Raw genomic sequence first — 15353 nt, 5'->3', positions numbered from 1 at the left:
AGTAGACTGATACCCAATTTCATTGATCCCCTATCCTTAGGTAAAGCTGTACAGTGCAATATGAATGTCAATTCACACAATTGGCTGACTGGGGAGGATATTTCATACAGTCACAGTCCCACGATAAGAGCTACAAAGCTAATATTTGCCTAAACTCTTCACAGTTGTGTTCTGTGGGTGTCACCAAGTAGACTGATACCCCATTTCATTGCTTCACATTCCAACCGTGTTTAACATTATCTAGTCTAAAGATGCATCACTGTCAAATAGGTACTTTTATTTTGAAGGCACCCCCACAAATTCCACTATTGTGCCTAATCCTAGCTTCACAACACATAGCCCGGTCAGGTCAAGCCTCACTAGCCAGATGAAGCTAACTGGCTGCTTATAATATTAGCTTTGGGCAACAGGGTTAAGTAGCTGGCCAACTATTTATTTTCATTAACTGAAGTTCAATTTCAGTAGGCGAACAACAAGTGGCTACCTAGCCAATACTTACTCACAAGGATTCCTAAAATCATTCCTAAGAATAGTGAAAATGACTGCAGTTTCTACTGGTTTCTTGCTGGTTGTATTGGTGCAAGCTAGGTACCAAGCTAGAGCAAGCAAGCTACCCCAGAAGTTGCGTTAGAACAAATAATGCTTTATTACCAACATGGTATTGTAAATATGTTGTTCTTGGCCAGTGTTTGCAGACTTTTTTGTACAGATTTGACAGTGCTACTGATAGTAGTGGTGGTGCTTGGCTTGCACTGGCAAATTCAGAACACACAACATTCTATAATAGAACTGTGTTATTTGACGTGTCAAATTAAAAGTTTATTTAACACGTCAAATAGTGTTATTTGACGTGCATAGCTCCAAATGGCATTCCATAGTATGTCATGAAGCTAATAACAGTGAAGCAATTGCTGTGTAACTCCGGTAGGGTAACATCTGGTAAGATGGTGCCGGAGAAGGCATGCGTTTTACGTGCCCCCAGCCGATTGTGTTTTTTTCTTTTTTTTTTTTCTTTAAACTTATTGTGTACCAAAAATGTTGCCGCTACCGTCTCTTATGACCGAAAATAACTTCTAGACATCAGGAGTACGATTACTCAGCACGGACTAGCAGAATCGTTTTTTTCCCTTTCATGAATCTGACGAGCCCGACGCGAAGGATATATTGCTTCCTCGGAAACAGGCCCCGATCCCCGTGACCTGCGTAATGGGAATTCTGAGAATTCGTAGGCGATCGAATAAACCCCCAATTTCCCTCCATTCTGCTAGCAAATGTTTAATCTTTGGAGAATAAAATCACATAGTTATTGGGAAGATTAAACTACCAACGGGACATTAAAAGCTGTAACATTTGATGCTTCACGGAGTCGTGGCTGAACGACGACAATATCAACATAGAGCTGGCTGGTTATATGATGTCCCAGCAGGATGGAACAGAGGCGTCTGGTAAGACAAGGGACGACGGTCTATGTATTTTTGTAAACAACAGCTGGTGCACGATATCTCAGGAAGTCTCGAGCTATTGCTCGTCTGAGGTAGAGTATCTCATGATAAGCTGTAGACCACACTACCTACTGAGAGAGTTCTCAACTGTATTCTTTGTAGCTGTTTACACACCCCCACAGTCAGAGGCTGGCACTAAGACAGCATTGAATGAGCTGTATTCCGCAAAAAGCAAACAAGAGAACGCTCATCCAGAGGATGGCGCTCCCAGTAGCCAGGGTCTTTAATGCAGGGAAACTTAAATCAGTTTGACGAAATTTCTATCAGTATGTTAAATATGCAACCAGAGGGGGAAAAAAAACCTCTTGGACCACCTTTACTCCACACACAGAGACACATACAAATCTCTTGATTTTTGTCAAATCTGACAATAATTCTATCCTCCTGATTCTTGTTTACAAGCGAAAATTAAAGCAGGAAGCACCAGTGACTAGGTCAATAAAAAAAGTGGTCAGAGGAGGCAAACACTAAGCTACAGGACTGTTTTGCTAGCACAGACTGGAATATGTTCCGGGATACACCACATCAGTCATTGGCTTCATCAATAAGTGCATCAATGATGTCTTCCCCACAGTGACCTTACGTACATACTAGGTCGACCGATTAATCGGAATGGCCGATTAATTCGGGACGATTTCAAGCTTATTTTTGGACACCGATTTGGCCTATTTTTTTTACACCTTTATTTAATCTTTATTTAACTAGGCAAGTCAGTTAAGAACACATTCTTATTTTCAATGATGGCCTAGGAACGGTGGGTTAACTGCCTCATTCAAGGGCAGAACGACAGATTTTTACCTTGTCAGCTCGGGGGATTCAATCTTGCAACCTTACAGTCCAACGCTCTAACCACCTGTCTCTCATTGCACTCCACAAGGAGACTGCCTGTTACGCGAATGCAGTAAGCAAAGGTAAGTTGCTAGCTAGCATTAAACTTTTATTTTTATTTTTATTTTTTAATCAATCAATCATAATCACTAGTTAATCTAGCGTGTCCTGCGTTGCATATAATCGATGCGGTGCGTATTGTATTTAGCTAAAAGAAATCCAGGATAGCAGGCAATATTAACCAGGTGAAATTGTGTCACTTCTCTTGCATTAATTGCACGCAGTCAGTGTATATGCAACAGTTTGGGCTGCCTAATTTGCCAGAATTTTATGTAATTATGACATAACATTGCACAACCTTCAATGTAACAGGAATATTTAGACTTAGACCACCCATTAGATGAAAGAATAAACGTCTTGTTTTCGAGATGATAGTTTCCGGATTCGACCATATTAATGACCTAAGGCTCGTATTTCTGTGTGTTATCATGTTATAACTAAGTCTATGATTTGATAGAGCAGTCTGACTGAGCGATGGTAGCCACCAGCAGGCTCGTAAGCATTTATTCAAGAAGCACTTTCATGCGTTTGCTAGCAGCTGTTTATGACTTCAAGCCTATCAACTTCCGAGATTAGACTGGTGTAACCGATGTGAAATGGCTAGCTAGTTAGCGGGGTGCGCGCTAATAGCGTTTCAAACGTCACTCGCTCTGAGACTTGGAGAAGTTGTTCCCCTTGCACTGCAAGGGCCGTGGCTTTTGTGGAGTGATGGGTAACGCTGCTTCGAGGGTGGCTGTTGTCGTTGTGTTCCTGGTTCGAGCCCAGGTCGGAGCAAGGAGAGGGACGGAAGCTATACTGTTACACTGGCAATACTAAAGTGCCTATAAGAACATCCAATTGTCAAAGGTTAATGACATACAAATGGTAGAGCGAGAAATAGTCCTATAATAACTACAACTTCTTAACTGGGAATATTGAAGACTCATGTTAAAAGGAACCACCAGCTTTCATATGTTCTGAGCAAGGAACTTAAACGTTAGCTTTTTTACATGGCACATGTTGCACTTTTACTTTCTTTTCCAACACTTTGTTTTTGCATTATTTAAACCAAATTGAAAATGTTTCATTATTTATTTGAGGCCAAATTGATTTTGTTGATGTATTATATTGAGTTAAAATAAGTGTTAATTCAGTATTGTTGTAATTGTCATTATCACAAACAAAACTTTTTTTTTTTTAAATAAATCGGTATCGGATTTTTTGGGTCCTCCAATAATCGGTATCGGCGTTGAAAAATCATAATCGGTCGACCAACCAGAAGCCATGGATTACAGGCAGCATTCACACTGAGCTAAAGGCTAGGGTTGACACTTTCAAGGAGTGGGAACCTAACCCGGAAGCTTATAAGAAATGATGCTATGCCCTCCAATGAACCATCAAACAGGCAAAGCATCAATACAGGACTAAGATCGAATCGTACTACACCGGCTCTGACGCTTGTCGGATGTGGCAGGGCTTGCAAAGCATTACAGACTACAAAGGGAAGCACAGGCAAGAGCTGCCCAGTGACACGAGCCTACCAGACGAGCTAAACTACTTCTATGCTCGATTTGAGGCAAGTAACACTGAAACATGCATGGGAGCACCAGTTGTTCTGGAAGACTGTGTGATCAAGCTCTCCGCAGCCAATGTGAGTAAGAGCTTTTAACAGGTCAACATTCACAAGGCCAAGGGCCAGACGGATTACCAGGACGTGTACTGCGAGCATGCGCTGACCAACTGGCAAGTGTCTTCACTGACATTTTCAACCTCTCCCTGTCAGAGTCTGTAACACCAACATGTTTCAAGCAGACCACCATAGTGCCTGTGCCTAAGAACACTAAGGTGACCTGCCTAAATGACTACCGACCCATAGCACTCACGTCTGTAGCCATTAAATGCTTTGAAAGGCTGGTCATGGCTCACATTAACACCATTATCCCATAAACCCACTATTTGCATACCGCCCCAACTGATCCAGAGATGATAAAATCTCTATTGCACTTCATACCTGGACGAATGAACACCTATGTGAGAATGCTATTCATTGACTACAGCTCAGCGTTCAACACCATAGTGCCCTCAAAGCTCATCAATAAGCTAAGGACACAGGCACTAAACACCTCCCTCTGCAACAGGACCCTGGACCTCCTGAAGGGCCGTTCCAAGGTGGTAAGGGTAGGTAGCACATCCGCCACACTGATCCTCAACACAGGGGCCCCTCAGTGGTGCATGCTCAGTCCCCTCCTCTACTCCCTGTTCACTCATGACTGCATGGCCAGGCATGACTCCAACAGTATCATTAAATTTGCCGATGACATAACAGTGGTAGGACTGATCACCGACAACGACGAGACAGCCTATAGGGTGGTCAGAGACCTGACCGTGTGGTGTCAGGACAACAACCTCTCCCTAAACGTGATCAAGACAAAGGAGATGATTGTGGACTACAGGAAAAAGAGAACCGAGCACGCCCCAAATCTCAACGATGGGGAGCAGGTTGAGAGCTTCACGGGGAGCAGGTTGAGAGCTTCAAGTTCCTTGGTGTCCACATCACCAACAAACTAACATGGTCCAAGCACACCAAGACAGTCGTGAAGAGGGCACGATAACACCTATTCCTCCTCAGGAGACTGAAAAGATTTGTCATGGGTCCTGAGATCCTCAAAATGTTATACAGCTGCACCATTGAGAGAGGTTCGCACTCTCTGTAGTCATCTATGCATATTCACTCTAATAACTCTACCATCACGTACATTCTAACCGGTGCACCCACACATTGTATCGGTACCCCTGTTTATAGTCTCGCAATTATCATTTTACTGTTGCTCTTTAGTTACTTTTATCTCTAATTCTTATCTGGATGTTTTTTAAACTGCATGGTTGGTTAGAGGCTCTTAAGTAAGTATTTCACTGTAAGGTAAAAGCACCGCTACACACTAATATTACCAAGTGCGCTATTGTTCAGATCAAATTTTATTGTATGTTGTATTCGGCGCATGTGACTAATACAATTTGATTTGAACAATAGCACACTTGGTAACGTTAGTGTGTACCGGTGCTCGACTAGTCGTGAAAGACAACATCACCCTCGACAGAGAACGGTTGATTGTCAAGGAAAATTCATTTCATTATTTTGGCATTAATGGATTTCGCCTGAGTTGTCTCGCTGAAATGTTCTTACTCTTTCAAATGACTGCTCGATTTGTGACTGCTCGATCCACACAGCAGACATTGTGGGCTAGGTTAGGAATGCTGTTGCAGGTGTAGCGACAAATTTTACGTGGAGTCATTACATCACGAACCTACGTTATATACAGTTGAAGTCGGAAGTTAACATACATACACATTTAATCCTCATAAAATTCCTGTCTTAGGTCATTTAGGATCACCACTTTATTTAAAAAATGTGAAATGTCAGAATAATGGAAGCGAGAATGATTTATTTCAGCTTTGATTTCTATCATCACATTCCCAGTGGGTCAGAAGTTTACATGCACTCAATTAGCATTTGGTAGCATTGCCTTTAAAATTGTTTAACTTGGGTCAAACGTTTCCGGTAGCCTTCCAGAAGCTTCCCACAATAAGTTGAGTGAATTCTGGCCCATTTCCACTGACAGAGCTGGTGTAACTGAGTCAGGTTTGTAGGCCTCCTTGCTCGCACACGCATTTTCAGTTCTGCCCACATATTTTCTATGGTATTGAGGTCAGGGATTTGTGATGGCCACAGTCAACTTAGTGTATGTAAACTTCTGACCCACTGGAATTCAGATACAGTGAAATAATCTGTCTGCAAACAATTGTTGGAACAATTACTGAAAAATTAGTTTTAATGACTCCAACTTAAGTGTATGTAAACTTCTGATTTCAACTGTATGTATATACAGTGGGGCAAAAAAGTATTTAGTCAGCCACCAATTGTGCAAGTTCTCCCACTTCATCATAGGTACACTTCAACTATGACAGAAAAAATGAAAAAATCCAGAAAATCACATTGTAGGATTTTTAATGAATTTATTTGCAAATTATGGTGGGAAATAAGTATTTGGTCATCTACAAACAAGCAAGATTTCTGGCTCTCACAGACCTGTAACTTCTTCTTTAAGAGGCTCCTCTGTCCTCCACTCGTTACCTGTATTAATGACACCTGTTTGTACTTGTTATCAGTATAAAAGACACCTGTCCACAACCTCAAACAGTCACACTCCAAACTCCACTATGGCCAAGACCAAAGAGCTGTCAAAGGACACCAGAAACAAAATTGTAGACCTGCACCAGGCTGGGAAGACTGAATCTGCAATAGGTAAGCAGCTTGGTTTGAAGAAATCAACTGTGGGAATAATTAAATGGAAGACATACAAGACCACTGATAATCTCCCTAGATCTGGGGCTCCACGCAAGATCTCACCCCGTGAGGTCAAAATGATCACAAGAACGGTGAGCAAAAATCCCAGAACCACATGGGGGGACCTAGTGAATGACCTGCAGAGAGCTGGGACCAAAGTAACAAAGCCTACCATCAGTAACACACTACGCCGCCAGGGACTCAAATGCTGCAGTGTCAGATGTGTCCCCCTGCTTAAGCCAGTACATGTCCAGGCCCGTCTGAAGTTTGCTAGAGAGCATTTGGATGATCTAGAAGAAGATTGGGAGAATATCGTATGGTCAGATGAAACCAAAATATAACTTTTTGGTAAAAACTCAACTCGTCGTGTTTGGAGGACAAAGAATGCTGAGTTGTATCCAAAGAACACCATACCTACTGTGAAGCATGGGGGTGGAAACATCATGCTTTGGGGCTGTTTTTCTGCAAAGGGACCAGGACGACTGATCCGTGTAAAGGAAAGAATGAATGGGGCCATGTATCGTGAGATTTTGAGTGAAAACCTCCTTCCATCTGCAAGGGCATGGAAGATGAAACGTGGCTGGGTCTTTCAGCATGACAATGATCCCAAACACACCGCCCGGGCAACGAAGGAGTGGCTTCGTAAGAAGCATTTCAAGGTCCTGGAGGGGCCTAGCCAGTCTCCAGATCTCAACCCCATAGAAAGTCTTTGGAGGGAGTTGAAAGTCCGTGTTGCCCAGCAACAGCCCCAAAACATCACTGCTCTAGAGAAGATCTGCATGGAGGAATGGGCCAAAATACCAGCAACAGTGTGTGAAAACCTTGTGAAGACTTACAGAAAACATTTGACCTCTGTCATTGCCAACAAAGGGTATATAACAAAGTATTGAGATAAGTATTTGGTCAATAACAAAAGTTTATTTTCCACCATAATTTGCTAATAAATAAATTAAAAATCCTACAATGTGATTTTCTTTTTTTCCCCCTCATTTTGTCTGTCATAGTTGAAGTCTACCTATGATGAAAATTACAGGCCTCTCATATTTTTAAGTGGGAGAACTTGCACAATTGGTGGCTGACTAAATACTTTTTTGCCCCACTGTATATCCCCCCCAGTCGGATAAATAATCCTGACAGCCTACCCAACCGCTTGGAGGCGTCCGCATGGTCCTAAAGCACACCCTTGCTTCGTTTTGTATCACATTCCAATTATAAAACTGGGGGTGGGACAAAAATGCAATGTGGAAGCACCCAAACCGCTCCCCCATCAGACTATTCTTGATTTAATCTTGTGTTTACATATACGAAATAATGTGTGTGAAATTTATTTTGATTTCGAATAGATCATTATCATGCACCTGTCTCGAAACAGGGGCAGGGGGGAAAATGACTGTCATCTACGCACTTAAAAAGCGAATGGAGGATGCTTTTCCTGTGGTTCATTTTCATGCCAGTCAGGTAGGCTACACTCCTGTTGTAAAAATAAGCAATGTGCTTAATATTAGGAAATAAAAATAGTAGGCTTAGCCTATAAAAATCTAATGGGATCCTCCCCTTTTTAATAGAGGCCATCTCTCCGGTTTCTCACACAATTGCATAGCCTATAGAATTGTTGTGCAACATGAGCTCTTATGAAGTGGCTCTTATGAAGTGTGTGATTAGATTTTCAATTTGCATGGAATTTGGCTGCCTTCATGACTCGTGACCGCCAGTGTGGCGGTAATACGGTCACCACAACAGCGCTAGCCGAGTTACAGTTGACTTAAATCTGCTTGAACATCGATGGCAAGAACTGAAAATGGTTCTCTAGCAATGATCAACAATCAATTTGACAGAGCTTGAAAAATTCGGGAAAAAATCATGGGCAAATGTTGCACAACCCAGATGTGGAAAGCTCTTGGAGACTTCCCCAGAAAAACTCAAAACTGTAATCGCTTCCAAAGGTGCTTCTACAAAGTATTGACTCAAGGGTTAGCATACTTATGTAAATTAGATATTTATATTTAATTTAATACATTTGCAAAAATGTCTAATAATATTATATTTAACTTTGTCATTATGGGGTATTGTGTGTAGATGGGTGGAACAAAAATATATTGAATCCTGTAACAACAAAATGTGGAATAAGTCAAGGGGTATGAATACTTTGTGAAGGCACTGTAAATAAAAATAAAGAACTTGCTCAGAAAACCTGGGGGGCCAAATAAAAATCACAGACCCGCAGGCCGCATATTGCGGAAATCTGCTCTTGACCCACCCTAAAAGACTTAAATAGGGCAAGGTAACAGAGGTCTCAAGTTCATTCCAAAGTGTTTCCCCTAGAGAGGAAAGGGCAGCAGGGTCATTAGGGCTTTACTGAAGGGGCCTTTTCACCACAGGCTGGCGCCATGACAATGCCCACAGGGAGAGCAGATGTTAGTTACCAGCAGCACATCTGCATACAGCCACAGTCCCCACTCCTTCCACGCCAAAACAAAAGAACCCTCTCCCAAGGACCTTCCTTCCACTTAAGCCTCCAAATTGAAAAAAGGTTATCTTTTCATACCAATCCCCACCAGGCCCTTTAACACGATAATGACAAATTGTGAAGTTGGGGGAATGGAGAGAGACTAGAGCTCCTGTTGCTTTGCACCTACAACAGTAATCATTGTATGAAGAGAGTCTGAATTCCTTACATGATAAGTTTTCAGTGATTATGTGGGATACTTTTGTAATATCAATGACAAAAACTGAATCCAAGGGCCTTGGAAGAAGAGATGTGGCCCTCTAAAATCAAACTACCTGCTTCCATCTGTGAAGTATGCAGTAGATGCATGCTATAAAACTGAGAGACAGAGTGGGAGGGAGAGAGAGATCTAACTTGTAAACCTCAAGTTAAAGGGCCAATCAGCAGCTGAAACAAAGCGACCTTCCGACCATGGTTTCTGTAAAAAGCTGAGGGATGGGGCTGGAGAAATGTAACCACTCTAAAATTCATAGACAGAGCTATAGATGCAAGGATTCATGATATAAAACGTATCGTTTGAACCATGTTGAGGCTATACAGTGTTTGTTTATATTAGCATTTTTTTACAAATGGTGTAAAGCAAGCTTATATTTTGGTTTCTGATGGGGAACGACAGTTGAATTATGCTCATGAGGCATTTATGAGTTATATTCTTCAAGAATCAATGGGTACATATTAATTTATGATCCAAACATGTATGTAGCAACTTCTGATTGCCCCTTTAAAGTAAAGCTCAACTACTGCAATGGTGACACTTATCTGTTTTCATGGACTATTGAAATGATTTGAGATATAACTTTTTTCTAAATAACTTTTTTTCTATCCAATCATATAATGTGAAACGGCTAAAACAGACTTCCTCAACGTGTTGAAATTGGCGCTGCCAATTAAAATGGAATCCTTCTTCTGTTCTCTCTTATTCACCTATTATTCTATTAAATCTGTTGGAGTTCCAAAGTTGGTTGTTGTGTTGGTATGACTGAGGGTCATAGTTGATTATTTTACTGACAGGACGTAGCCACAATAGCATTATGTCTTTACTAATGCAATTTTTTCCCTTTCACTAAAGATGTCCTCAGAATTGCGCACACCACAATTCCCTCTCTAGTCACTCCACTTCTTGATGGCGCAGACACACATGGGCACCAACAAGCGACAAAGATCGCTTTCAAAACTACACCGGTTGAACAACTGAGGTTTTCGAAATCATTAGAAAATTATTTCGTCCTACCTCGATCAGATGTTTATTGAGAAGTTCAAACGGTGGCTTTATGCGTCCGAAAATAGCATCATACGCTCTACAAGACCGCTTCCTGTTCGATATTAATGGATCCACCTTTAGATGCCACAAAAACTTAAATCCTAGAGCAACGGGACCGATCTCCGTAGCAGAAATAATTGATTCCTAATGTTGCTTTTTCCTCTAAAATATCCTATGCTTGATTGCGGCACCGTTTGTAAGCCTACACACTCCTTCCTATTATATCCCTCCTGCAAGAATTGAGAGAGGGGTGTGTAGCAGTTTCTTTTCCTTTTTTCTCTCGCCTTTTTAATGAGGCGGGGCTTTGGCCCATACAAACCAATGGCGCTTACGAGCGCGCCTCGCCTCCCTTTTAACACACACACTCACACAGGTCAATGGATCACCCATATATCAGATAAGGACAGATACATTTCTAACCAATGTGAACAAACAAATAGCCATAAAGACAATGCTCCAAATATGTTTGATGACATCATCCCTATTGGCCCTCAATCTCAGTGTCATGTGAGGGGCGAGTATGGACATGTCTGCATCCAAGCAGATTAATCAGTGTTAGTATTAATGAATTAGATTAGCGGATATTTATTTCCCAGTCCCATTGGACTGATCAGATGAATACAAAAGTAGAAGTAGAAGGGGGGTGAACATATCACATAGGCTTAATGTTTTACCAATAACGCAGCTATTGTTATTATCTATGCATAGCCACTTTAATAATTCTACCTACATGTACATATTACCTCAATTACATCGACACCAGTGCCGCCACACATTGACACATTGACTCTGTACCAGTACCCCCTGTATATAGCCCTGCTATTGTTATTTACTGCTGCTCTTTAATTATTTGTTATTCATATCTGTTACTTGTTGAGGTATTTTTTTGAAACTGCATTGTTGGTTAAGGGCTTGTAAGTAAGCATTTCACTGTAAGGTCTACACCTGTTGTATTCGGCGCATGTGACAAATACCATTTGATTTCATTTTGATTTGATTTATTGCCAGGGATTTTGAGCAGATGTGTATGTTTGACACTAGAGCCCATGGAAGACTGACTGCTCTCTCCTCTCTCTCTCTTATCTGAGTCTAACCTTACCCCAAACTCACCCAGCAATGGTGTGTTTTCTTCATCTGCACGGTCTCTCTACTGTGGTGTGTGTGTGTATGTGAGAGGGGGAGAGAGAGAGAGAGAGAGAGAGAGAGAGAGAAAGTGTAAGCTCAGCATCTCTCTGCTCCACTCATTGCCTGCAACTTGTATGGCATCCACTGCAGCTGCAGTCATGTCTATGTCATGTTTTAAACATGCGATCTGTAGTTTCCTGTTCATTTCCTGTAGGCAGACCCTTTCTGCATTGAAATAGAATTCTAGAACATTTGCATTGAAAACAATGTTACATGGCACGGATGGATGGTAGAGAGGGCATGAACAGTGAGGGCAATTAATCCGCTTGTGAAATACAGTGAGCTCAAATTAATTTCCCAATTTGACAGCAGCACCAAGACATACCCGACCCAACCCAGAGGCAGCGAGGAATCAGCCCTGCTCATAATGTTGGTTATTTAAGGGTCTAATGATATGCTCTCTGATCTGGAATATTATGTTCAGAAATATGTTTTTACAATCAAAAGGGGAATAAGAGCAGATCAAGGCCCGTGAACCTTTTAACCACTGTGCATTTCATTAATGTCATCATTTCATGACAGAGAGCTGGTGTAGGCCCAATGGTTAAACCACATTTTAGTGTTCTAATACTATATTAGCATAACATTTTCCTTTAACATTTAAGATATTTAAAAAGGAAAGGTAAAACGGATACAAACGAAAACAATCTATTCTTGAACAGTATTTGTCCCAGAAGTCATAAAATACTTGACCCATGACTCAGCTAAAATGTTTCAGAGGATAAAGGAAATATATATATATAAATATATAAATATATATATATATATATATATATATATATATATAGATAGATAGAGAGAGAGAGAGAGTCACAGAGGGAAATAACGACACTAAATATTCAATGAAAAGCACATTTTGAAAACGGGAACAACCCCCCCACCCCCTTTACCCTCCTTCCTGCCTTAACAGCTGCAGCCTGTCCTGTCTAATTAGCCGTGGAGTGTGGTGATGCAGCTAATTGTGTATTACCCTTTAGGTGTGTCGGCCCTGCCCCTGAGTCTGTCTGTCTGTACCTCACACCACTGTTGTGCACCGCTGTCTGTCTGCTGGCTGACTGTCTGCTCTGGGAAACAGCCCAAACATTTAGGCTGGCAAAACCAACAGCAGAGCAGTCTCAAGGGGAGACTGAGCATATGTTTGTGTTGAAAGGAGAGAGAGGGGGAGACGGAGGAGAAGAGGGGAAGAAGGCATAGGTATGATAAAGAGGTGAGGGGAGATGTTTGGTGCGTAAGCCTCAAGCAAGCTGAGGTATATAGACTGTTAGGTCGATAATTGAGCCCATAATTGAGCCTAAGTCTATAGGGCTCAATTACTGTTCCAATGAAACACCTACAGTTGAAGTCGGAAGTTTACATACACTTAGGTTGGAGTCATTAAAACTCGTTTTTCAACCACTACACAAATTTCTTGTGAACAAACTATGGTTTTGGCAAGTCGGTTAGGACATAGGACAACTTCTTTGTGAATGATACAAGTAATTTTTTTCAGCTCTAGTGGATTCTGGTGTGGCGGAGAATTTTATTCACCAGGCCCTTGCACCCTCCCTGCACTATCACGTTTCAGGAGAAGACCCAGATGCAGTGTCGATGTAACAAAAGTTTATTACTAGAACAGAGGCAGGCAAAACGACAGGTCAAGGGCAGGCAGAGGTCAGTAATCCAGATCAGAGTGCAAAGGGTACAGAACGGCAGGCAGTCTTGGGGTCAAGCAGACAGTGTAAGTGTCTTCCAGTCTATCAATCGGTCCTCCCGTATCGTTGGCCCCGTGTTTAAGGATGTAGATGTGGACATCTGCCAGGCTCTGGAGAGGAAACCCACTCCTGCCACCCGGAGAGCATCTACATCCTCAAGGGGGTCAGAGATCATTGGCTGACCTGGGCACACTCATCCCTCACCGCTGACCATCCAGGTATCACCCGCACCACTCAATCCCTTTCTGAGAAATACTGGTGGCCCACTTTGGCGCAGCATGTTGCAAACTATGTCAACTTATGTTCAGTATGTACTCAATCTAAATCTCCTCTGCACGCTCCAGCAGGAAAACACCTTCCGCTTCCCGTGCCTCAGCCTAATCTCATCTGTCCATTGGTTTCGTCACTGATCTGATGGTTTCAACAAAATTCTGGTTGTTGTGGACAGATTCTCAAAATCATGTCGTTTCATCCCTCTCTCTGGTCTCCGTACCGCTCTCCAAGGTCGCTGAGGCACTGTTCCAGCAGGTCTACCGGCACTATGGCCTTCTGGAGGATATCATCTCCGATCGCGGGCCCCAATTCACATCACGTGTTTAAAAGGCTTTCATGCAGAAAATGGTGGTCATGGTCAGCCTCACTTCTGGGTACCAGCCTTAATCTAACGAGCAGGAATTCAATGCATCACTTATCCACTGCCTGAATCCCTTGCAGTGTGTTCTGAGTTATCAGCTGGCCCTGGCTCTTTGGACTCCAAGCCAGACCAAAGCTCCTGCAGTGGACGAGTGGTTCAGGCGCGCAGAAGAGGTATGGAACGATGCCAACGTGAGACTCCAGCGCACCGTTCGCCGTCAGAAAGAGCAGGCCGGATCGCCACTGCAGTGAGGCCATCAGGTTCTATCCTGGTGATTGCGTCTGGCTCTCCACCAGGAACCTCCCGCTTTGCCTGTCCTGTAAGAAGCTGAGTCCCCGGTTTGTGGGGCCATTCAAGGTCCTCCGGAGGGTCAACGAGGTCATTTACAGATTACAACTCCTCGGTAACTACCAGATCTCACAATCTTTTCATGTTTCCCTCCTCAGGCCGGTTGTTCCTGGACCTCTGGCTGATGCTGACGTTGGGGGTGGGGGGTGGGGGTACTGTCACGTCTACTCCCGCTCCCCCTCCGGTACTCAACGTTGCCGGTCTACTAACCACAGGTCCTGGCAACCCATCTTTACATACACCTGCGTCTCATCAGTCACATCTGGACTTCGTTACTCCTTGATGACTTACCCTTTATATAGCACTCTTTTGTTATCAGTTATCAGGCAGTATTGCTTATGTTCCTTGTCAGACATTTCTCCTGTTTTTTATTGTTCTGTTTGTTCATATTAAACTCACTAACTGCACCTGCTTCCTGACTCTCTGCGTCAACATTACAACAATAATGCACGATGAGAAGAAACACCAGCAAAACAAAAGCTAGAAAAAATATTCAAGTACATGTTGTTTCACACACCATAATGTGGAATATGAGGCTGGTTATCATGTCTCATAACAAGTATGTGCTGTGTTATTTAAAATAGGGCCTAGGTAATACAGTATCTTTAGCCCATACAAACCAATAGCACCATTCGTGCGCGTCTTGCCTCCCTTAACACACACACACACACACACACACACACACACACACACACACACACACACACACACACACACACACACACACACACACACACACACACGTCAATGGATCACGCATATATCAGATAGAAAAAAATATTATTGTTGACAAAGATTTACACCAACGTACTGCATCTGTCATCTTGTCTTCATTTTACAGAGCAAGGTACTGTAAACATGCCATTCAACACAGCACTAAGCCCTACTGTCACGAAAGTCATCAGGTAAATGACCGGACCAAGGTGCAGCGTGGTGAGCGTACATTTGATCTTTATTTAAAATGTCGCCAACAAAACAAGAAACAACAAAAACGACCTTGAAGCTTACTAGGGC

The 15353-nt window shown here is 42.5% G+C and overlaps 1 protein-coding gene across 1 annotated transcript in view; it reads right to left on the bottom strand.

Moving 5' to 3' along the window:
- ctbp2a (C-terminal binding protein 2a) overlaps positions 1-10735 on the bottom strand; it is a 136949-nt gene extending 126214 nt beyond the window's left edge. The window contains exon 1 of the mRNA XM_024427580.2: positions 10452-10735. The gene's annotated coding sequence lies outside the window, so the exon portion shown is untranslated. The remainder of the gene's footprint in view (positions 1-10451) is intronic.
- Positions 10736-15353: the final 4618 nt, after the last annotated feature.

Source organism: Oncorhynchus tshawytscha, linkage group LG01, assembly GCF_018296145.1.
Source record: "Oncorhynchus tshawytscha isolate Ot180627B linkage group LG01, Otsh_v2.0, whole genome shotgun sequence".
Lineage (NCBI taxonomy): Eukaryota > Metazoa > Chordata > Actinopteri > Salmoniformes > Salmonidae > Oncorhynchus > Oncorhynchus tshawytscha.
Note: the sequence above shows the minus strand (reverse complement) of the source record. Positions and strands in the feature narration are given on the sequence as shown.